Below are 25,686 nucleotides of genomic sequence, written 5' to 3'. Positions count from 1 at the left end.
TGCTTGTTAGTTCAAGTGACTGCAGAGCCAGAAGTATGCTGGAACCCAAACCCAGAGCCGTCAAGTATGCTACAGCCTTAACCAGAGTTTCCACAGCAGGCCCACAATCACACTGGTAAGCACACTTACAAAACAAATTCAAGCAAACAGGCCAACACTTCAGCATGAATAAGAATGAACCTGCTACAGAGGTTACTTCTGAACCTCCCTGAGTGTTCCACCTCATTGCTCTCCCATTTCTCTTTCAACCTCTTTGGGGTTTATGCCTGCCCAGCTGATAACTACCTGTGGCCATGCCTGCAGTTGTCAAAACACTGCAAAAAGATAAAACGCCTCAAAGGGGTTTGAATACCTGCCAAAAGTAAACCCTTCCTTTCCCCACTGCCATTCATTACAAGACTTTCAAGATAATTTGGTGCTTTATCGTCCATTTACCATCTGTCTATTAATACGTATTAATACCTATTATCCATCTGTCTAAGTGGCCATGTGGATCCTGAACTGCTAAACAAGTCATACTCAAGAATGAACAGCAGCCCACACCATCTAGAAACTACCCATCCCTGTATCAATTTTGGTACAAAATACTCTATCTAGGTGTTCTCTGATATCCATGCTTTAAACAAACAGTGAGGACAGAGCTTTAGCTTTAACTGCCACCCCTCCCCACCCAGCCTGAACATCTGAGGTAAATCAGGATAGCCGCAGGTCACTGTTGGTGTAGAAAACCACAGTTTTACACTTGAGTAATTTCAAAAATTCCACTGGATATCTGAAATTATTACAGCAACAACCATGTATGTTTTTAAAGAGCTTGATAGAAACCTAACAAATCTGACTTTTGCTCCTGAAGAAAATTCTCTACTGTGATAAATCAACGTGAGGATACTTTAGCAAAATACTTTATCCTGTTTTCCCCATAGTGTTTACTAGCTTGAACAAGCTTTCTCCCCATTTGGTTTCTTTTGGTCTTATGCTTTCTTCCATAAATAGACAAACATTTGTGTTCATTTTTCCTCTCTGCTCCTGCCAGCACTATATCAAAGGCAGGAAAGCACATCACAAATAAATGCTTAAAATTATTACTGGAACAGTGTGAAAAACAGAGTTTCAGTTCAGTGAACAAAAAAGATGAAAAATTCATTTCAGGTCATCCCAAACTGAACACAGCCACCCAGGCCAGGAGGTTTATTCCTTTAGAGCTCCTTGGTTTTGCATTTTCAGCAATTTTTGTAAGTACACTCATAATGTTTATGTCAAGGCCATTAATGAACATATTAAAGAAGTCTGAAGCATAACCACTCCAATTTTTCCCTCATACATTCATTATCATAGAATGGCTTGGGTTGAAAAGGACCCTTTAAGGATCATCTAGTTCCAACTTCCTTACCACATGCAGGGAAACCTTCCACTAGACCAGATTGCCCAAAGCCCCACCCAACCTAGCCTTGAAAACTTCCAGGGATGGGGAAGCTACAGCTTCTCTGGGCAGCCTGTTCCAGTGCCTCACCACCCTCACAAGAAAGAGCTTCTTCCTTATACCCAATTTAAATCTACCTTATTTCAGTTTAAAAGCATTAGACCTTGTCTCATCCCATTAAAGCATCTCTATGTTTTTGGCTGGACTGATCCACCAAACTAGCTCACCATGCAGCCAGAGGGGCATTACTGGTGGTGGAGGAAAAGGGTGGGGGCTTCCAAATATGTCCCATACTGGTAACACTACACGTATCACTGCAAATCTAGTTCTGTATTTATTTTGTTTGTGTTTCCTCTGAATGCAAGCTGGGCTTGGATTTGCTTTTTCCCTTCCAGCAAGGTGAGAACAGGGATCCCTTGACAGGCTGCGAACCCACCATGCGCTCCAGCCATTTCCTGGCCCAAAGCTGAAGGGAGGACAGCGTTTTCCAAGTTAGGGTCTGCTTTCCGTCTCTTCTGGTGCTTTGCCAAAACCAGTATAAGGCACGCAGCTCCGTACCAAGACCCGCAACCTGACACAGGCACCACTTTCCCCGCTGTACAGCAGTGAGGCGAGGCAGGGGTGTCCCCTGCCGGACATAGCCGGTTCTGCAGCGGCACCACGGCAGGGAGCGGCTGAGCCCCCCGCGGCGGAAAGGGATTTAAGGAAGGGAAAGTCGCTGCCCAGCAGAGAGGCAAAAAGCAGCCCTGTGGCACAGAGGTGGGGCGGGGGAATGCAGTAGGTGAAGGTTCCGCTCGGCGCTGCGGCGCGCGGGGAGCCCACGGCGGCGAGTTGAACCGTACGCCCAGGAGCCACAGGGGCGTTTTAGCGCTGCCCGTGTCTGGGCAAAGGAAGCGTTTGAGGACAGGAGCACTGAAACGAAGCTTCAAAGCTTTTATCAAGCTCTTAACAGGAACTCTCTGATTTCGAGGGGTAAAACCAACGTACATTCAGCTAATATGTAAATGAGCTGCCGATCATAATTGTGTATACGAATGCTGAATTTTCTTTCCTTCTTTTTTTCCCCCCTCCTTATCTCACAGGTAAATACCAGGAGACAGGTTCTTTGTGCCATTCACCTCAAGTTTCCACATACATATTAAGCTCGTGAATCAGGTAAGCCACACAGCTAACAGTTATCATAAGAAAAAAAGAATATTAAAAGCAACATGTATTAACTCTTTCAGAATCACAAACCCTGCTTAAAGGACAACTGTACCATTAAAAAGGCTTGACAGTACCTACTGCACATTAAAAGTCTGTATTCCACAGAAGAATGAGCTCCCACCTGACACCTAGCATTCTTACTATTAACCCTTAGGGGAAGGACATTTCACTCATACTATTGAATTTCATTTCATTTCTATTACTATAATCAAGGTTATGCAATTCATCCTTTAGGGCATCTCAAGCCTTATTGACAATCTCTTAGCTTTGCATTTTCAGCAAATCATATAAGCATACTTTTATCTGTGCCAAGGTCATTAATAAAAGTATTAAACATAATTAATCCCAAAACCAATCTATGGGAAGCTCCATCAAAAAACTTGCTTTTGCCAGTTGCTGTGTCCCTATAACCAGCTGTCCTAGCTCCACCACATGCTAATGGCTCCTGAGGTCTCCAGCACTGCACCAACATTTGGCTTTCTCAGCCACAGATGTTTCCAATGGCTTCTTAGCTCATTGATCTGGGTTTACTATGCACCTGTAAGGTTATCAGGGCTGGCTATTATATTTACATTCTGATTTTGGTTAGGTCTTCCAGCAATTGCTACCTCAGTCCATGTGGGAACTAAGCTTACTTTCCCTGAACAGATAGAAAGTAAAAATGGTCGTCTCTGAAAATACTGAATTCCCTTCTTTGAACTTTGCTAGTCTTTATCTCACATTTCCTCTGACATTTGTTCAATTCCACTTGAAGTAATGAATACTTTAGGGGTTAAAAAAAAATAAATTTCTATTCAATAATTTTTAACATACCTCCACTGAGCTGATTCTTTACAATCAACTGAATTCTGAATCAGATAAATGCACACACAGTATATTAGAACAGATCTTCCTACAGAATTACAGTGAAATTGTTGTGGACCACAGCTATTACTACAGTGCTACAAGGGAACTTTGTCCTGCAAGGACACTCAAAAAAACCTTATGATTTTTAGCTTCAGACAGAAAAAACAGCAGATAAATTTATTGCTATCTGGATTTGCCGAGTCAGGTCACAGACTATACTAGGAGCCCAAACAGCAAATACTTGTGCCTGCTAAGTAGAAGTTGTCTTTCCTGTTTTCCTCAGTAACGAGGATGTTCTTCTGCCCTTTAAGTTAAAGGTGACAAGAATATTCTGAAGATGGATTGTGTACATGCATTGAAACTTCTAGAGAATATTTAACCAAAGTAGTAAAAAAAAAAAAAAATCCAAGCTTTTTCAAAATAGGCCATCTTGATTTGGCTTTAGAGCTCTGAACTACAGAAAAATATCTGATTTTTAGAAGATATTCCAGACCAGAAAAAAAGAATGTTAAAAAAAAAAATCCTAAGACTACCTCTCATAGTCAAAGTGGACATAAAACTCACAGGCAGTTATATCACTTAGACACCACAAACATTTAAACAATGTCTTCTTATTTTAAGATTTGCTAAATTTCAGTCTGAATTATCCCATACTTTAAAGTTAATATTATAGTAAAGGTTAAAGCACACATTCTGTTGAGAAAGAACACTGAAATGGAAACTTTCTACTTCAAAACTAAAGCAAAAGTTAGTTTTCAGTAGAGCTAGTGTTCAATTCTGTTATCTTTTTATATGGCCCAAAACCAAAAACCAGGCACCCTATTTCTTCAGCAGCTAGGTAATCTTCCTTGGTTTTTAAAAGCATTTTTCTCTGAGCTGAAAGCATCAAGTTCATAGTTGCTCTTCTTATCTTCCTTATCATAGACCTCTATAAGATATCATGGACAACTAGATTTTTCCTACTGCTTCTTAAATCTATCAATATTAGAGGCAGAAGCTTGGCTTAGCTACCAGAGACTATATTCCCCTATCATTGCATTTTCAAGTAACACCCAACGTGCATAAGCTATATTTGCAGAATTGTAATCAGATACACGCTAAAAGTTACTTGCATAGTTGCACTTAAATTGGTTACTTTTATCCTTTTTCTAGTACAGTATCAAAAACCAAGGAATACCAACCAAACAAAACCTAAATTTCGTAATTACAATCTCCTTCCTGCCTGGTTTGCACTACAGTAGCACTTACTGCAAGCAGGCGCACACTGTAAAACTCCACTCAAGCAGCTAGAGAAGATCTTACAAGAAAAACTGGATTGCGTAGGCTGCATTTTATTAGATTATCTTGCTTGAATGTAAACAACAAATAAATGTAGAATATCTTTAGGAGAGCACAGACTGCAGGTTAAAAAAAAATCTGAATCTGATCCTACATGCAGTAGTATGAACGCGTTACTTTCAGTGGTACCAGCTAAACTACAGCAAAGCATAACAGAATTTGAAAACTAGATTGCATCTTACGTACTTTTCTTTTGTACCTTAGATCACAAGAGCTTGCTCACAAGCAGGTCAAACCCAGGCAGCAGCAAGCATCAGCAGATTTCCAAGGAAGTTTCTGGTACCAAGACAATTATGATGGAAGCTGGTTTCTTTACCATAAATTGCCTATTTATTATCAGCTAGACAGTTGCAAGTAGTAGAGACTGTATTAGTAAACCTGCCTACTAGGAGAAAGTCCACCCTCACTGAAGAGGTCTAGAGAGGAATGGGAAAAGGCAGTATGCCCTTAGAAGGTTATATTGCATATTTTGCAAGGTGATCCTCATTAGCTAATTAAACTCATAATGTGAAACAAAGCAGCAGGTAATTTTCTGATGGGCACTTCCTGATTAGGTACAGATGGATACTGACTAGTAAAGCATGGTGCTAATACCTGAGTACTTCCAATGGTATGTAGTCAGAAGTTGACTATTATTCTTATTGGTATGTGAACAGGGTGGAAGATAAATGTTTGTTGTCATGAAGTACATAGGTATTCTTTGCAAAGTACTCTTTCAGTCACTTCTTAGACTGCCATTTGACAAATCAATGTATTTTTCAAAACACAGTCAAGTCTCCTAAACCTTAAATCATACTTTTTCTGCCAATAATCAATCACAGATAACAGATTTAACCAAAAACTTAACTATCAGACAGATCTTGTAGCCACAACACTGAATTTTCAGTCACTAGTACTATTATTATCATTTGGCCACACATGGATTTTAACTATAATTTGTGGCCATCAGATTCTTTTTAACTGCTTAAACCAAAGTCTGTGCTCTGCACTGAAAATTAACCTAAGTGACCAAATTTAGCATGCTTCTTTTGGCAGTTTTAGGCTAATTGATTTGACCTTAATCTGTTTTATTTGTTCACTGTATAGCATAAAAAGGCAATGTTATTTTTCTATCTTTTAGAGCATGCTGGTGGAAGTTAATCGGGAATCCCTCTAAATTACCAGGTAGAATTTACTTAGGAGCTTAAAGACTAATTTTCTGAAAATAAATCATAGACTTACCATAGAATCACAGAATGGTTTGGGTTGGAAGAGACCTTAAAAATCATCCAATTCCAATTCACCTGCCACAGGCAGGGACGCCTTTCACTAGACCAGGTTGCTCAAAGCCCCATCCAGCCTGGCCTTGAACACTGCCAGGGATGGGGCATCCACAACTTCTCTCTGCAACCTGTTCCAGTGTCTCGCCACCCTCACACAGAAGAATTCCTTCCCAATACCTAAATTTACCCTCTTCCAGTTTAAAGACATTACCCCTTATCTTATCACTACATGCCCTTTTGAAAAGTGCCTCTCCAGCTTTTAGTTACACAATACAGAGAAAAAAAAATAAAATTTATATTTACATTAAGTTTTTCAATAAAATTCCAGAACTACAATTCCTTAAGAAAATATTTCACAAAGGTACTAGTTACAATGTGTTCCAATGCATTGAAATATTTTTAGCAGCTCTAAATCTGTTTGCACAATTTCCATAATTATATCAATAGAAAAAACATCACATTTTTATTAGAAGAAATGACTTCCTTTTTTTTTAAGTCTATATGAAAGCAAATAGCAAATATATCCCCTTGTTGCCACAGTTACCAGGCTACTAAATTGCCCTTACAAACTTACTCTACAAAAATAAAATAGTTGCTTTTTCCCCTTGAACTGCTGCTTTGATGTGTGTTCAAAGGTGGGTGAACAAGTGGTAAGACTATTAATGGTCTTGCCTGCTCCTTCTTTTTTAACAAGGGATTGAACTACAGACACTTCTATAAAACAGCAAATGTTGTCCAGCATGGGAAGAAAGAAATGCTGCAGTAAACAGAGCAAACCCTTATCTTTCCAAGTGTTATTTCCTAAACTAACACATGTAAATCATTTCATGGATTTAAGAGGCACACCCAAATACATGAAAAATAATTGGGCAACAAAAGCAAAGGGGCATAGCTGCCATTAAAGATTTATAGACTCTCGAGAAGCCCATTTAAGCAATCTCTGGCCTACTGAGATGCAAGCAGAGCCTGTTGCTCTTCTTAAGAAATATTAAACATGTTAATTTCATTGTTGGTGCTTCCCCTGGAGCTGTCTGCCAGAGAGGAACTGCAGCAGGGCCAGGGAGATTCCATGTGTTTCCACATTGCTCCGCAACTGCCAGTAAGGAGACCTGATGCAACATGCCTTACATATGGCAATCACATTTTTTAGAACATGTTGGAGTTTCTAATGAGAAATAAATTCCCATGTGATTTCTGTTATATAACACAGCATCCACACTATAAAGCAGGGAGAACAGGCAAGGACTGGAAAGTCTGGCATTTCTGAGGGAGTGAAGTAAGTTTTCCAGAAACTTCCTCCCTACCTGTACAATTTATGGGCAGTAAGTCACACTTCTCAGCTAGAGATGTCTAATGCAGTAGAGGAGTGCAGGTTTGTCAGGACATTTGCAAATGACTATCTGCAGCTCCTAAGTAGGTGGGTGACCTTCAAGAACCTTCTCCTCCACACCCCTTCTTCCACTTCTTGGAGGCTTTGCTCTCATCTGCCAGGTTCATCTTGTTACACTGTTCTTTGCCCCATTCATATATACTAAAGGAACATAATAACTACAGCAAGTTATAATAAACTCTTCTGCTTTTTAAAAGCGTATGCTTCTCTGCCTAATAGAGAATAACTCTTTATGTCATATAATGGTAAAATAGGTCAAAGAGTTATCTTAAGAAGTATGGTGAATCACACAATATTTAATTTTTTCAGCTCCTTCTGATTTAAAGCCCAGTCTTCCATGATGTCTCCTGATGTACTCAGATCTCTCTATATACATTACAAACACCTAGTTTACTTTTACTGATATGTCACTAAATCAAACTCTTCACAGCATTTGCAAGCTGGAAATGGTCATTTACCCACTTTAGTCTAGTGTATGTTCTAAGTATTAACAAATCAGATAATTTATGCTAAAAATACCTAGGTATCACTTTGATGTTAGCCCAGTGAGAGAGTTTGTCTCAACCTCAGAATGGCAAGACAACATGTTGGCATGCCAGACTTTTGGTATCAAACATTAGCCACGAGCCCCAGTGGCTGTCAGCAGCTTAAAAGAGCGACCATGAAAAGCTGGCCAAAATTAGAATTTTCAATTTCTGCAACAAGGATATAACATTATATATTAAAAGAGAGAGAAAGTGACTCCACAGCTCTGCATTATGTTGGCTTTAAATCAAATCAAAACCTAGGAAGGCCTATTAGAAAGTAATTTTACTAGAACAGGTGAATTCATGAGAGAATTTTATCTTGGAAACTGGAATAATTTCAGCCCAGGGATAAATTCCTTGATTTTTACTTGACTCATTAACCCTATTCCTCAACCAAAATTCAGACATCCCAAGAATACATTTACCCTCATCTCTTTCACTGAATGATTTACCATTTCATTCTGTACTAATATCTGAACTTTTTAAAGTAAATTGAATCTGCATTTCCTATGTGCACTGTACAATGCAATGGAAGATTTGGTACTGCAGTATCTAATATGACTAAATGTGTTTTAAAATACCGGAAAACAGGCTCTGTAAATAATGACTGCCTCTGTGATTCCGCTCTCTTTTGCCTTGAAAAAAAATAACCCTGGTAGTCTGGTGGACTTGGCACGTGTTAGATTTACAGTTGGATTTGATGACCTGAAAGGTCTTTTCCAACCTAAATGATTCTATGAATCATTAGCACACATAAATTGAGTTTATAGAGATCTATTAAATGACACCCTGACCCTTATCTTGCCAGCAAGTTTTGAGCCCAAGTTGGTGCTTTTTCAGTATAACTTTATTTTAGTTTATTCAGCTTCCAAATGTAGTACCATAAAGTTGAAGCCCACCAGGGACAAAAGAGGCATCTCCCTGCCCTGAAAAGACATGCAGAGGTTAATCCTGTAGCTTCACAGTAACAACAAAGGATAACAGCAGCAGCCACATCATGAGAGATTCTGTTGGCACCCCTTATCAGAAACATAGCACGTTGATTGTGGATAAATACACAACAACCTGTCAGAGAGTAATTTGAAGATTAGTAGAACTCAAGTCCCTCTTTATCCTCAGTATGAATTGACCTTATTTACAGATGTTCAGAATATGCTTTAACCAGACCATTACTATAGTTAATTAGGTAGTTCCCTGAGCAGCAAAACTGATGAAGGGGGTTTTCAGAGGTTTTTTGAGTCTGGTTGTATTGCTGGATCCCAGGAAATGGAGACCCAGTGTCACGCTCTCCTCCGTGGCATCATAGTAAAAAAATTTTCTTCCTTGGGGACTCAATGTTGTTTAATGAGGCCTGAGTTCACTCTGCCCTGGAGGCATTTTCTCTCCATTGGAGTAAAACATGCTGACAGGGAAAAAAAAAACAAAAAAAAACCCCAACCCTGCAACCAATGAGTAATTCCCAAAACATCACAAGGCTTCGTTTATCAAGGTTTTAAATTACGACATTCCATCACAGCAGGTGATGGACAATAGTAGTTCATTAACTTTTTAGACAAATGCGCAATTGTTGGGCTACTTACAATAACTTTTAAATATTAATGCATATTTAACATTTTTGTACCCGGTTTAATGCTACAGTTTGTAACCCTGATGTGTGGTACATCTGGAAAACAAATTTCTAACTAGAGCAAATTGCATTTTATTTAGTTTATCACCTACTTGTACAGCTTTCCTTTCAAATGAAAATTTGTTCACCTAAAAGGGAACAAAGCCTTCTCCACAATTTATCTTTCATAATGTGTAAACCATACAGTACACCATAATTTCAGCTGCTTCTTTTCAGAACAGAAATACAGATTTTGTTCAGTAAAGTGCAATACATATCACAGGTTTGTCTTCTGGATATTTCCATTACAGAAGAGAAAAGCTCATTCAACCTATGAGAAAAGGTTACTGGAGAACCTGGGAAAACTAAATCCTTGTACAGTCATCTCTAAAAAATTACAGTGCACTGTTGATTTAGTGACATAAGAGACTTGCATGGGGTTCTTTGGAAGAAGGAGAAGAATTGCTTATTTTAGGTCAACAGTATTTCTAGGAAATCCATATTCTGTTCCTGTTTTGTGGTAAGGATTTCTGCTTCTGCATATTGCAAGCTGACAAACTAAAGTGCTTCAAGATACTATCTGCGTACTGAATTGCTCTCATTTTAAGAATTCTGGGAGACGAAGGGAGACAATTTTTTTCTCATCCTGAATCAATTGGGGTGAAAAGTTTTTAAAAATACGAAACCAAAGTTGCAAAATAGGCATGTGTTTCTTCTCAATATTTTGTAACTGTTTTATTTAGTTTATTTTTAGAAATATAATCATTATAGAATCACAGAACAGTTAGGGTTGGAAAGGACCTTAAGATCATCCAGTTCCAACCCACTTGCCATGGACAGGACACCTCATAATAAACCATCTCACCCAAGGCTCTGCCCAACCTGGCCTTGAACACCACCGGGGATGGAGCACTCACAACCTCCCTGGGCAGCCATTCCAGTGCCTCACCACCCTTACAGTAAAGCATTTCTTCCTTATATCCAATCTAAACTTCCCCTGTTTAAGTTTTAACCCATTACCCCTTGTCCTATCACTACAGTCCCTAATGAAGAGTCCCTCCCCAGCATCCCTATAGGCCCCCTTGAAATACTGGAAGGCTGCTATGAGGTCTCCACGCAGCCTTCTCTTCTCCAGCCTGAACAGCCCCAACTTTCTCAGCCTGTCTCTTCATACGGGAGGTGCTCCAGTCCCCTGATCATCCTTGTGGCCCTCCTCTGGACTTGTTCCAACAGTTCCATGTCATTTTTATGTTGAGGACACCAGAACTGCACACAATACTCCAAGTGAGGTCTCACGAGAGCAGAGTAGAGGGGCAGGATCACCACCTTTGACCTGTTATTCACGCTCCTTTTGATGCAGCCCAGGATACGGTTGGCTTTCTGGGCTGCGAGCACACACTGAAGCCGGCTCATGTTCAATTTGTCATCAACCAACACCCCCAATTCGTTCTCCGCAGGGCTGCTCTGAATCTCTTCTCTGCCCAACCTGTAGCTGTGCCTGGGATTGCTCCAACCCAGCTATAGGACTTTGCACTTGGCATGGTTAAACTTCATGAGGTTGGCATCAACCCACCTCACAACGGTGTCAAGGTCCCTCTGGATGGCATTCCTTCCCTCCACGGTATCAACCAAACCACACAGCTTGGTGTCATCGGCAAACTTCCTGAGGGCGCACTCAATCCCACTGTCCATGTCACCGATAAAGAAGTTGAACAAGACCGGTCCCAACACCCATCCCTGAGGGACACCACTTGTTACTGGTCTCCAGCTGGACACTGAGCCATTGACCACAACTCTTTGCGTGCAGCCATCCAGCCAGTTCTTTATCCACTGAGTGGTCCATCCATCAAATTGATGTCTCTCCAATTTAGAGACAAGGATGTTGTGTGGGACAGTGTCGAACACTTTGCACAAGTCCAGGTAGATGACACCAACTGCTCTACCCCTGTCCATCAGTTCCGTAGCCCCATCATAGAAGGCCACCAAATTGGTCAGGCAGGATTTCCCCTTAGTGAAGCCATGCTGGCTGTCACCAAGCACCTTGTTGTTTTTCATGTGCCTTAGCATGCCTTCCAGGAGAATCTGTTCCAAGATTTTGCCAGGCACAGAGGTGAGACTGACTGCTCTGTAATTCCCTGGGTCATCCATTTTCCCCTTCTTGAACATGGGGGTTATATTTCCCTTTTTCCAGTCATCAGGAACTTCACCTGACTGCCATGATTTCTCAAATATGATGGCCAGCGGCTTAGCAACTTCATTTGCCAGCTCCTTCAGGACCTGCAGATGGATTTCATCAGGTCCCGTGGATTTGTGCACGTTCAGGTTTTTAAGATGGTCTCAAACCAGATCCTCTCCTACAGTGGGCCTAAAGTCTTCATTCTCACAGTCCCTGTGTCTGCCTGCCAAGACTTGGGTGGTGTGGTCAGAGCCTCTGCCAGTGAAGACTGAGGCAAAGAAGTCATTGAGAACTTCAGCCTTCTCCAAATCCAGGCTACCCAGTTCGCCTGGTAGCTTTCGGAGGGGCTCACGTTGTCCCTATTCTGTCTTTTATTCGCTTCATACCTACAGAATCCCTTCCTGTTATCCTTAATATCCCTAGCCAAGTTTAATTCTAACTGGGCCTTAGCTTTCCTAACCTGGTCCCTAGCTTCCCGGACAACATCCCTATATTCTTCAGAGAATGCCTGTCCTTGAAGCATTTGCTTTTTTTCCAGCTGTCAGGAAATCGTAAGATTTAATTACAATGATACTAATGTTGTGATTATTTCACAAAATTGTTTTAGTAAAATATCTTCAGAATTTCAAAGGTCTTTTTCTCCCATTTCATGAGCAAGGCAACACACTGGAAAAAAAAAAAACTGTCCCATTTTGACACATCAGTATTTTCCAATGACAAAGTCTTGTTACAAATATTTTCTCTGATTTTCAATAGCACAAAGGGTTCTAGATTTTAACAGAAAATTTAAACAGTTAGAAGCAAGTCATATTAGGTTATCAGCTGTTTAATTTTATTCCTGGAATGGCTTTAATAGTCATGCAACGCTACCCAAGTTTTACCATATCTCTCCAGCAACCTTGGCCATATCACCTAACATAAAACTATGCTTGACAGAAAAGGCAAAACAGCCTCAGACTCCATTGCAACACCAGACAGACATAAGTGTAAGCAGTAGTCTGTCATGCCTTTAGATCTGCTGTGGGGATTGTCAAACACAGATCAGATTTGGAAGTTTAGGTTAGATATAAGGAAGAAGTTCTTTATTGTGAGGGTGCGGAGGCACTGGAACAGGCTGCCCAAAGAAGTGGTAAATGCTCCATCCCTGGCACTGTTCAAGGCGAGGCTGGACAGTGCCTTCAGCAACATGGTCTAGTGTGAGGTGTCCCTGCACAGGGGTTAGAACTTGATGATCTTAAGATCCTTTCCAACCCTAAACATTCTATGATTCTATGCTGAAGCCATCCTTTCCCATAAAGCAAGCAAAACACTCACCTCAAAATGATGTTATTGTTCAAAGTACCTGAAGTTGTACTTTGACATCCTTGGAAGCCCACATCCTTGGTGGGATTTTAAAAAGCACAACGGTACTTTAAATCAGTATCCCACTGATTTTCAACAGAATGTAAATCACATCTTTGATTTTTGAAATGCCACACAAGTAATTGCTTTGACAGCAGTCTTTCTGCGCTACAAAAAAAAAGGCAATTTAAAAAAAAAAAGAAACCAAAATGAAAAGCCAAACCCATACCTTAGGATTAATGCATCACTGTAAACTGGAATTGTAGAATTTCACGCTTGTCAGCAATAAACATTCACACCCAACTTCCTCTCCCAGAATTTCATCCTCTTCATTTCCTTTTAAAATGACACACAGAAAAAAATCTAAAAGTATGGTATGAATAAATTGTCTGATCTACTCCTTTTATCTTTTTAAGGAAGAAAATAAATGTTAGTACAAAGCAGATGGAAAGGAATGAAGAAGCTGTGAAGACAGCTCAGTGGCAGAGACCTGAGCACACCCTCACACATTAGCAGCACCAAAGCAAGGTGAGGGACTCTGTACTTAGGCCATTAAATGCTGCCACAGACCTTGACCACCAACACAACAAACTGCAAGAATGACCCTTCAGGATCTTCTTTAACACAGTGTTTCATTACCTTTTCCAGCCCGATTGCCAGATCCAGAGGGAACATTGCATAGCACCAGAGGGGAGTAAAACTGCAGGTTTGTTTTCACATTTTTCAGAGAGTTGTTTGAAGTTACTCAGGAAGGACAGCAAACTGAAAATGGCATGAGGGAATGAGGGGCTGCCTGCACCACAGCTCTGTGCTAGGAAGGGTCTGTGATGCTGTCCATCCTCTCTTGGAAGAAACTGGGCATGCACTTTCACATTCAAAGCATGGACACACTTGTCCTTAGCTCGTCCAACCAGGAAGACAGGTCTGGGGCTAACTGTACAGCAGAGCCCCACTTTGAGGACAGACAAGTTCTCTGTGCGGATCAAAGCTGAGCAGTGTCATGTGCTGATCATTAAGGCCTGGGGATTTTGAAGACAAAGCTGTTTGCAAAACTAAAATGAATGTTTCAGTTCTAGCACAGTGTCTGAAGAAATAGAGAAAGACAGTGCTGGCCCATTTAAGCTATTGCTATCTGCACTTCCAATCTCCAAAGCCTCTCCCAAGTAGAATGTCTTTCATCTTCTCCTGTTTCTGAGATTACAATGTTCTGACAGGAGTCTTTGGAGTGATCTTTAGAGTGCTTTTAGAGGATAACATGTGGAAATAAATAATTCAAATTTTTCTTGAGTGTTCCTTTAGTGTCTCAGCTTACATACAGAGAGTGCTTTTATGGAGTGCTCACCTGTAAATGGGCTGTACTTTCTGCTAAGTGTTTTGCCTGAATGACTTTTGAATGCTCTTCTAACACGAAGATAGCAGGCTTTTATATCCCTACTGTGGCCACATTCCCGCTAGACAAGGGATCTATGCTCTAAGTACTGGACACAATTACTGGCACGATTTTCATCAAAACCACACATGCTTTATGATTTAACATGCAGTATGATATGAGGTTTTAACAAACTGTCAAAAACAGGAACAGTATGAATACGGGAATAAAAAATGTTGGAGAATTTTTTAAACAACAAGGCAAGATTCAGTAATGCCAAAACAGAGGGTAACAGAATAACCATTAAGGACCTGAAATTACAGCTGCAAGCATATCCCACACCAGCAACAGGTAATGCCAACAACATGTGTTAAATTAGCCATATCTGATGAAAATTATTTATAGAACAATATATATACTGATTGTATATGATACTTTCTGATTACGCTTCCTTGCTAACACATGATCCACATCAAAAGAAATATACATTTTTCTCCTGAAAATGCTAGATGTTCTGCTGCCAATTTCTCTTTTAAAATACTCATATTTTAACACTTGCATGTACACTCAGGATCACGCAGTAAGAGAAGGCCACAGTTAGCATATTATGTGATGTTTTTCTGACATTTTCTGTAACAAATACCCTGACTAAAGATTTCAGTAGCTATTCATATGGTTTATAATCCCTTAAAGTTTCACAGGATAGCAGTCCTAAAAAAAAAAAAAAAAAAGTAGTTTAAACCTCTTTTTCTTTACAGTCTAGGAACTCAGCCCTTAGGGGAGGAGCCTGGCTTGTGGCATCAAAATTAAAGCTTCCATGGTGTATTAACATGTCTTGGAGGGCAATGATTACTGTACAATGGAGATAAAATTAAACTTCCTGGTCCAGTGATGTTGAACAGTTTAATTTTTGATGACATAAAGTCCAGGTACTATTTTTATCTCTCAGTTAAGAAACGCCTGCTCCAATATACTCTTTTGCCTTTGTTTTTCACCACACGCACTTATTCCCACCCAAAACAAGAAGAGTGGACGGAAGTTGGACAGGTGAAGCCCATGGGCTAAAGCAGACAAAAATTTCAGTTGACTGATAAGGGTGTCAGAGGGGCAGACACGTGGGGGTCCCTGCATCACTGTGGGTACAGAGCAAACCAAACATTTACACTCCCAAGAACATTTGTGCTTCAGCCTGACCTAACTTACTAGATAAACACAAAAGTAATTAAACACATTTCAAAGCCTTCTATATATAGGAGTTGGGACTGGATGAGCCTCTAAGCATAAAATATACAACACTACCTAAGAAAAAATCTTAATAATGTGAATACTTGGTTTTGAAAAGGTGAAAGCAGATAAAATAATTAAGGTTGCACAAAACTTAGGTTGCGTAGTTTTACTCATCCCTTCTCAGAAAATATAAATAGTTGCCACAGATCAGAAAGGCAGCAAATCAGCCTCACAGCACGGGTAATGCCGATCTGTCCCAGCAAGGAACAGATATGGCTGCATGGAAAATGCCTTGTAACACAGGGAAACTGGCCAACCTGCTGTAGAAACCAGACATCTTTCCTCAAAAGTTTTCAAGTGATTTGAGTTTACTACACTAAGGTTATCTTCTCCTCTGCCTTGTAAGCAGCACTTATTTATAAACTGCATCTTTCCTTCAGTGCAGTGCTGCTTTTGTCAACCCAAGACATATTCATTCAACCTTCCTAAATTTCACTGATAGACGTAGCAAGTGCAAACCAGTGATAAGATTAGTGGTTAGAGTCTATTAAATGTTTCTTGAAAACAACCTTTAACTGAGCTAATGAACTTCCAGTTCCACCTAGATTTACAGCTTATGTATTCCAGAATCCTATTTGACTATATGTTGGAGCATAGAGATTTATATTTCCTTTCCCAGCAGATTCTGGCATAACACCAGAACACATAAAAGATTCAAAATATAAAACTACATTGTACCATATTGTTTCTCCATTGCAGGATGAAAGCAATGAAAATGTTGATTTCTACAGAAAAACTTGTTAAGCATTTGCAAATGGTAACCTGAAATTTTTGCTTTCAGCAGAAGTAGCTGAGACCAGTAGCTAACTTACAGGCAGGAATGCTTTACAGTATGTTGTAGTGCTGGTCTGTCAGATGACCCTTGCAGAAATACCTTATCTACACATGAGGTTTGGTGCCTCTTCTACCACTTCATCTCTCCTCAAAAGACTCACAGATCATGCTCTCCTACTTTCTGTTGCCACTGACAGGAACAAAAAGATGCAGTACCAGCCAGTCCTCTTAGGCTATAGTTGCAGAAAATGCTGTACTATTACCTACTGACGTATAAATGCAGAGGTTAGAAATCTTGTATATTGATAATACTGGTTAGTTATCGTGAAACAGTAGTCACCAGTGGTACACAATTATTTCCCATATGTGTTACGTGCTTATGTGTTGCTTCAGGCTTCAATGTTGGCCACTGAGAGCCCTCAGAGGTACAAAAATAACATAACTAGGGCAAACTGAAAGCCTAAAGAGACAGACCAGTTTGAGGAGCAACCCAGGGCTTGGTAGAGATGTAGCCCTGCTGCTCCACACCACAGGGAATGGTCCTCATTTCATGAAGCACACTGAACATGGCACACCCAACATGGCACATCATCCACAAAATAGGATTTCAGCCTCTGTGAAATGAAGTTATAGGTGTTTCCTCTTCAAAACTTGTTTGCTGAGAAAAAGCACTGGTCTGGCTGGTCTTCCCGTCCCTGGGTGGCAACTGAATGCTTCTTCCCACAAGCTCCAAAGGGATGGCAAAAGTTCAAGGAAAAGCTTTTTTTTCCTAATATATTGCATCAGTTGGCTGAAGGTACCCTCTCACTCCAAGCATAGTTTTGATTTCTCGTTCTTCCGAAGTACCTGTGAAAGACAAGATTTTCCTCCTGAAGCAAGACCCTTGAAGGACACAGACAGAAATACCCTCATTAATTTATATATCCATTTCTTGACATTTTTCAGCAAATCGCTTGACAAACTTCTTTGAAAAAAAAAAAAGCTTTGGAAAAAAAAAAAGAAAAGCAGATTTCTTGACATTTTTCAGCAAACCCTCCATCACTGTTTCTCCATTTTGCCTGGCAGGTGCAATAGGGGTGCAGAGCATAATATCTATCATGGCTGACTACAGCAACATAAGAATATTATGCTGTTGTAAAATTACTTTTATGCTATGCGATATGTTCTTTGCATTTCAAGGCAAAGCATCCATATTTTAAGTAACTACATTATTCTCAGGGTTGCACCAAAGGCATTTCTTTAAGCAATTTCCAGACAACTGCAGCTTTGACTCCAAATACGCACTTTCTTCTTTCTTGAAATGCTTAACTAAGAGGATGAGTTATACTAGCCACTTAACTGAGTGCTGTTCTTTATCTGGCGCCTACTTTTGTGTTAGATCAATACTGAATGCTGCGAGACAAAAGGAAGATAATCAGATTGTTATTTTGCATTAGTTGCCTACATGATAATGCCATTCAACTGCATTTAGGAAAATCTTTTTGCATTTATGCATTACGACTCTGCACATAAATTAGTACTGGCTCCCTCAATAGACAGCTCCCCATGAACATTTACACAGCTCTGTTGTAAAGACACATTGTTCTTTAAAATTTTACCCTGGAGTAGCAACCTACTAATGGACAATATTTAAGCTACTTCTGTACTTAGATGATGTCTGTTTTCTTGCAAACACCTCCCTGTGAGTATATACATAGGCCATCGCTGAAGTAAACCTGGTGTTCAAACATGTCTTTAGGGTCATTTTATATGCTTTAGGGTTTCACAGCTGGCCTCCAGCTGATGCCCTGAAGGACTTTGGTCTCCTGTAGAAACCATGTCATACGTGCCAACCAAAGAGCTATTTCAGCTACCCAGGGCTATCTTAACTGGTACTGAATACCCATAGCCAGGCAGCTCAGTCCCAACCCCCATCTCTGATGGCCAGCTCTCCAGGAACAGGGAACACCTTTCTTTCTTCATGTGCACATTACTGTGGAGAGCTGTATCTAACTTGAATGGCATGTACATGTGTTTCTACAATAAGACACGCTAACCAGCAAGTCATATTTAAATTAAGACAGCTGTCAGTATAATGCTGTTATATTACATACGTATTGATATATAATAAACATCAGTGTTCCTTAAACCCATCTGCGTCAAGACACAGCCAGGCTCAGTGAAGGCTTTGTTTGGACTGGAGGAGACAGAGAAGGAAAAAAAGTAATGTACTGTAGCTCACTAGTATTTTTGGCCTCACCATTGCTCCTCAATATAATCTTCATAAATCACTTTCCTCTATATATGTACAATTTCCTTGCAGTTTAGCATCTAAATTCAACTGTCTATTTTGGAAGGCTCTTGAGGACAGAAGCAGTTACTGATTTGGGCTAAAAAATAACAGTAACCTGAAAAAATAGGAGGGAACTCCTCCAAAACCTCAAATTTTCATGTGGTTCTCCAGAAAGTCATAAATTGTCATGGTGAAAACTGGTCTCAAACTCACTGACAGTTGGCAAATTCTAGAATGTTCACAATGAACTAAATTTGAGGCTCTGTTATGAAACCCCATTTAAAAAAAAAAAAAAAGGCACAAATAAGAATCTAGAGCCTTAAGTTCATTTTGTATCAGATTAAATTAAAGTATCTCAGTAATTAAAGACATGAAACATAATCACTAATGACAGCCTTCCACAGAGCAGCATAAGGATGACAATGGTGCAAGCTACGTCTCTTCTCCATGAGCAGATCAGCCTGGGACAAAAAAATGCAGTTTGGTGACCTAGATGCTAATTCCTCTACGAACTTCTTGTGGAAAGCTAATGCATTATTTACATATATTCAAATGCTGTGGGGATTTGTGCGCTCACAGTTTCCCTGTGCTGCTGGCTCAGCCTGTCTATGCTACTCATGCATAAGCAGATATTACTGAGCACAGTTTTGCAGTATCTGTTGAGGCTGTAAATGCAGGCATCTTTCTAATTAATATCTTATTAAAGATTATGCATACATCATTCTTAATCAGCTTAAGAAATGTGCCTTCAATTTTGCCTCCCTGTCAGCTATCAGAGTTAACATAGGACTGCCCAAACCCATGCCCATTACAGCCATGGCTATATTAGGTGCTTCTACATAGACTCTGTTGCTGTTGATAATTTTTGCTACTGGTGATGCAATATTGCACCATCTGCATTTCACTGCATATACCGATACAGTACTCGGCAAGAGAGAGGGTTCCTCCTTTTCCAAAACTAATCTACATTAATTTCTTAGCACAGAAAATCGAAATCCAGATCAATGCACAGGTGCTCATTTTTTTCAATTTCTCTTAGACTTCCTTTACTTCCCAAATTAACTAATTAATGTACTGTACACCAAAAATTAGACCAAGAATCTTCAACTTACACCAAACTGACCAAGACAACACATGGCAGCATGGGGTTGCAGAGTGACATGGTGGGCTGGCTGAAGTTGATGCAGCTGGAGCAGGCACACCAGCCACTACTCGTCATAAAAGTAGTTGTGCCATCTTTAGTAGCCAGATGAAGGGAAAAATTAGACCAAGTTCATCCAATACTGATGTTAATCCCTCAGTGGAGGTGAGAAATTCGGTCACTTCTAGAAGGGGAATTCTAAGTGTTGTTTCTAGCTTTTTAAGTCTCCCGTTTCCAACAAGAAACTAGCCAAAAATATCTTCAGGGCATCAATGGGATTGAATCTAAAGAAAACATTTTTCTCTCCAAGAAAAATCCTCAGAGAGGCCCCCATGAGATGACTGTATTTGAGAACACTGTGAGGCAATCACAAGAGTTTTAGAAGTCAGATTCAGAAACTTTTGACAGTCCCAGACAGAGGAAGGGAAACATCAGTATTCTAACACTTTGTAAAGCACTACAATTTTATGGTATTTTGAATTTGTTTTGCATCTTTAATGTCAAAACTAGATGCTTCTCATACTGCATGTTAGGTGTTTTATCACCATTTCCAGTAAAAGAAACTTTAATAAGACTGTCTTTTTTTAAAAGGTACTTGGCATTTTCAAAGCTCCAAAGAGGTTTTTGCCTGCAGCACTTCTCTTCTGGAAAGGCCTGCAAGCCTTCTGCTACTCACCTGCTTAATCCTACAAACTGTAACAAATTAGAGGGATGGAAAGAGAATGGATATTTATTTGTTTACTCTTAAAATGTCTCAATATCCCCCACTGCTTTTAATTGGAAGGAAGACTACTAAGTCTGACTTACAAAAACAGCTTTGAGATTTCTTATTCCTCATAAAGCAAAAAGTTTAATTTTTACAGCATTTTAATCTCTAAGCCGTCAAAAATGTAAAGTTTACAGACTACCCTTACCTTAAACTCTTACCAGAATAATCCATGCTCAAAACAAATGCTGGTTTTCTCCCATGTGATTTTCTCCACATACCTATATTTTCATCATACTTTATCCTTCTTCCAGGTCAACCGATAAGTCTAAGTTTTGGGAGTCACATTATTCTGGAACATAGCAGTGAGAAGCACATGAGGAATCACTTATAAAGTAAATGCTCATCTGTCTTCCCTGAGCTTGTATCAATTTAAAGACTAGAATAGAAGGCAGTATCAGACCTTTCAGTGGAGTCACGTAAAGTGTTCTAGACTCAAGACAAATTCTGTTGCATTTAAGTCCTATGTATAAGACTCTATACTAAGGAATTCTTCACCAAATAATTCTTCATCTGTTGGCACTTTTTTCCCAAGCATTGGTTGCACTGTTCTTAAATGTGACCTGAAACTATTCTGAAATAATAAAATTTTCTTAAGTCTTCACTTGGTTACCAAAACTAGCTGTTACTGATCATCAGCTTTACTGTACAACTTCAATATGATTATTAGTATGTGAAATTTGACCTCAGTTCAATGCAGAGCTTGCAAATTATGAGGGTATATGGTTATACAAAGTACGAGTACTTCTACTTAAAGATCCATTTGTGTTGTAGAGAAAAAGAAAATTTGCAGTTCTAAAGGTAAGATTAAATGCAAAACATATAAATACTCTGACAATATTTTTCATTAAAATCTATCTTAAACTCCTCCCCCCCTCAACTGCCCTCGCTCTCCCCTAAATATCTTTAAATGTAGATGAGTTGAGAAATACTTCTTATTCTTTGGACCATCATGAGCCTCAGATGAGCCAAGCCAGCATTTTTTCTTTCAAGAGTTGCTGCTTGGAACAACGTGCATGGTCGAACGCAGTGGAATAATACTTGCTCACACGCAGTGTAAAAGCTTGTGTAACTTTTTAAATTTTTATATTTTTTTGGCATATGCCCTGTCAGAAGGAAGCCAGATGCTGACTCTGACTGTTCCATTGTGTTAGCTATGCTTTTTCATACCACAGGCAACAACCATGAATCTGAAAAGCTTTTCATCCACAAAGATGGTCTTGCTATAAAATGCTACAGCTCCTTCTGGAAAATGTACAGAGTTGAATCAATTAAGTATATTTTTACGTTGTTAATTTATAGGGAATTTTATATTGTAACATCTGGTAAAATATTAAAAGGAAGGAGAAAAGAGAGAAAGAGGGAAGGGGAGGGGAGGGGAGAGGAAGGGAGGGAGAAGGAAGGGAGGAAGGAAGGGAGGAAGGGAGGGAGGGAGGGACGGAGGAAGGAAGGGAGGAAGGGAGGAAGGGAGGAAGGGAGGAAGGGAGGAAGGAAGGAAGGAAGGAAGGAAGGAAGGAAGGAAGGAAGGAAGGAAGGAAGGAAGGAAGGAAGGAAGGAGGAAGGAAGGAAGGTCTATTGCCACATTAGAGAGAAGTCTCATAGCAATTTCTGCTGTATGACCTCTTGAGCTGAAGGAGGAGTTTTCATTTCTGAAGATATTTTATTCAGAAACAACAAAAAGCCAAAAACATAAGCCACAGCTCTATACCAGCTTTGATATGACCTCTGTTTTTCAAGCTAATTTAGGCTTCTGTAAGACTGTCTAGAATTAGCACTGCAGCAAATTTAAATAACCCAAGGCATCAAGGAAACATCTTGTGTGTCTCAAAGAAACATCTGATGTAGAAACTATTTTGCTTATGAGCTGGCAAACCTAATTAAAGGATTTAGGATATAGCGACAGATTTGGACACTAACACATATCTAAGAAACAGTCTGGCTTCAAAGTACCACACAGAAGCTTCTATTTATAAATACCTAAGTATTAATAAAAAAAAAAATGAGAAAAGCTCCTTCTTTTTATTCCCTAAGGAATTCCTCTGGAACAAACTAGATGATTTCCAGAGGTCCTTTCCACCCCTAACAATTCTGTGATTTTGTGTTTAAATCTAGCAACTTCTTAATTCTTACAGATATGGAGGGATTTGACATAAACACCTGTTTTAGAGAGGCTTCTGAAAAATTCTAGTTTAGCAGCAGATGCTTTGATGTGTAAAACCAGTGGGTCCTTCTCAGAACTTGTGGCTACACCTTCAACTCTGCCCCATTAATATCCCAGACAGCCTTTTCCAGCTGTGTAAGAAACACCCTCAGGGTCCAAGAGTCCATGGCATGGGTCCAGCTTTATCATTCCCTACTCATTCAAACACTGCTTCTAGCATTGCACTTTTAGCTGCAGGTATAAATGCCTTTTCCAGCTCTCTCAAAAGACCTATCTTGGGTCCCCTTCCAGCCCAAGGAGATCTCCAGAGGATAGGTAAATCTTATCAGCTGATCTTTACGGAGCTGAATGTCTTGATCACTCATGGGAATTACCCTTCTCCTTAGACACCTCACTAGCTGCCTGTCTCACTCGCTGACAGACCTGGTTGCCCCCACAAATCTAGAGAAGCAAGATCTTCTCTCTTACCCTGTCTTTGCTGGTCCTCCATTTTCACAGTCCCTCTTAATTATAGCAAAAGTGCCTGATCTTCTTTTAACCAATAAAACCTTCATCAAAATGACTGCTGCAGTACCATATGTCTGTTAGGTCACTGATTACTAAAACGTTATTAGATCAGAAACCTAAAGTGGATCTCACAGTAATTAAATAAACTTAGAAGCTGGCATTAGAATTGACATAATCATTGGCAGGCTACTAGTCTTAGTTGTCCAAGAGCCACCTATTCAGATTAAGGAGAAAATCAGTGGGAGTTGCCTATAATCACACTAAATCATGAAGTCATCCATTATTTTGTGTGAATTTAATGTGCTCAAACTTTCTAGCCTTTCTGCCACAGTAGAGACCATCTAAGCTTGCCCTCAGTGCAGAAACTGACACTGCAACCACACGTTTTCAAATCAAGTTGTTTTGAAACCAAGTAACAACGGGTAGAAACCCATAGTTAGATGCAGTCCTGTTTCAGCAGCTGACAGTCATCACGTCAGCTGAGCCAGTGTAATGTTCTGTGTGTTCCTACCCAGCCCTGCTTAACTGAGTACACCAGAGGGTAAAAAAGTTGCTCTGAAGCACGTCCCCCTTCCCAGTATGGCTCTGTGTGCTGCTGTGCAGCAAAAAGGCAAAACAAAGCACCTGCAGCCTTGTGAGTGAAACCCAAGAAAAATCCAGACATACTTGAACTTCCCTTTGAAACATGAACTTCTGAGCAGATGCATAACAAAACTGTTATTATCCTGGCTGTTACTTGTTATTTATCAATTACACTTAGCATCTGCAGCAGATTTCAACAATTATTCCAGTTTTACTATTTGATTCCATCCACATTTCAACAGCAAGCTACTACAGCATGCATTATGCATGGTGTATATTCCTCCAGCATGCTCAGTATTCTACAGAGAAATGATGTATCCAATAAGCCCTAGAGTGAGCCTCAAGAAAGTCGTACTATCAAGTTGTCTAGTAAGATCACTTGATGCATGTTGATTACGCTCAACTAAACCAGCTTTCATTTGATCAGGCAACTTGGATCATATCTTGCCTTCAGGGAAAGAAGGACAAAATCTTTGTAAGTTGCCACTAAATATAAAGCTACATTATTAAGAAACATAACTCAAACTCCTTCAGCAGAACCAGAGCAAGACAGATTTTCTAGCTCTATCGCATTACTTGCTGAAAGACGAGCAAATCAATCAAATGTGGTTGGACAGGGAAGATTTTCATTACATGTCTTGCTAAATTGTTTTTAACCCTTACTCTGTTCTTAACACACACAATGAAGATCGTAACTACATCAGTTCATTACTTTGGCAACACAAAATTATTCATACAAGTATTCCTTATTTATAGAATATACTTCCTCCAAATTTTATGTCATTCTGTCTCTTTAGGAAAGGTGAATACAAATAATATAAATCTTGGCTGAAAGACAAGCAAACAGTACTTTTTTTGTTCAAGAAAACTAGGCATAAATGCTAAACATTATTCAATGGGATATTGGTTTTTTAAAAAATGCAAGGCATAAAAAGTACCTAGGTAAATAAAATAGTCTGGATTGCCAAAAACATTATTAATGAAGGCCAAAAATAAATTAAAGTAAGAAACGAGAAGGAAGTGGTAATTTGAAAGTGGAATGGTTATAAGCAATTCTCGACACAGCAGGAAATGAAAAGTATGTGATCCCAAGGGGCATTTCTTCCAGCTTCTCCCATACACAAATACTGCACTTTCATCACTGCCCAAGCAGAGCTGTCTGCTCTTGCTAAGGAATTCAAAGAGGAGGAAACTGAGCTAGGAGCAACTCTTCCCTCATGGGTGCTGTGCCACCAGCAAATGGATGTATCTGGTGATACTGTGGGAAACAGCAACAGGGAGAAATATATTAGCAGCATTATTCTACACCTTGCCTGAGAGCCTACACCTGATCTGTAGCTCAAGATACCGGAAAATTTGACAGCAAATAATAAATTCCAGCTGAAGATTTAGAAGCCATTCAAGTTCAGACTTTGAAGTGGTTTTAAACACTTTGCCCACCGCTGGTCCTTCCATGTTTAGGTACGATTTGTCTTAGAGGCAGCTGCATTACTTAAATAACATAATTGTATTTTAACGTGAAAATGCAGAATTTACCTATCAAGCGACTCTGCCCTCTTAAAAAAAAAATCAATGGAACTTTAGACGTTTTGTCTTACAAAGGAACAAGACTGGGTTTTGGAGACTGATAATATGAAGATTGTGCAATGCTCCGTCTCTGGGTCACATTATTCAGGCAACTTTTATTGTGAGCAAGAAGGCTGTAAGTCAGATAT

The 25,686-nt window shown here is 39.7% G+C and overlaps 1 protein-coding gene across 1 annotated transcript in view; it reads right to left on the bottom strand.

Moving 5' to 3' along the window:
* DPP10 (dipeptidyl peptidase like 10) overlaps positions 1 to 25,686 on the bottom strand; it is a 563,994-nt gene that overhangs the window by 523,340 nt on the left and 14,968 nt on the right. The window lies entirely within an intron of this gene.

Source organism: Pezoporus wallicus, unplaced genomic scaffold (assembly GCF_028554395.1).
Source record: "Pezoporus wallicus isolate ANWC-B61680 ecotype Strahan unplaced genomic scaffold, APGP_CSIRO_Pwel_v1 contig_8394, whole genome shotgun sequence".
In the NCBI taxonomy this organism is placed as follows: domain Eukaryota; kingdom Metazoa; phylum Chordata; class Aves; order Psittaciformes; family Psittacidae; genus Pezoporus; species Pezoporus wallicus.
The sequence above is the reverse complement of the archived record's forward strand: the minus strand, read 5'-3'. Positions and strand labels throughout refer to the sequence as shown.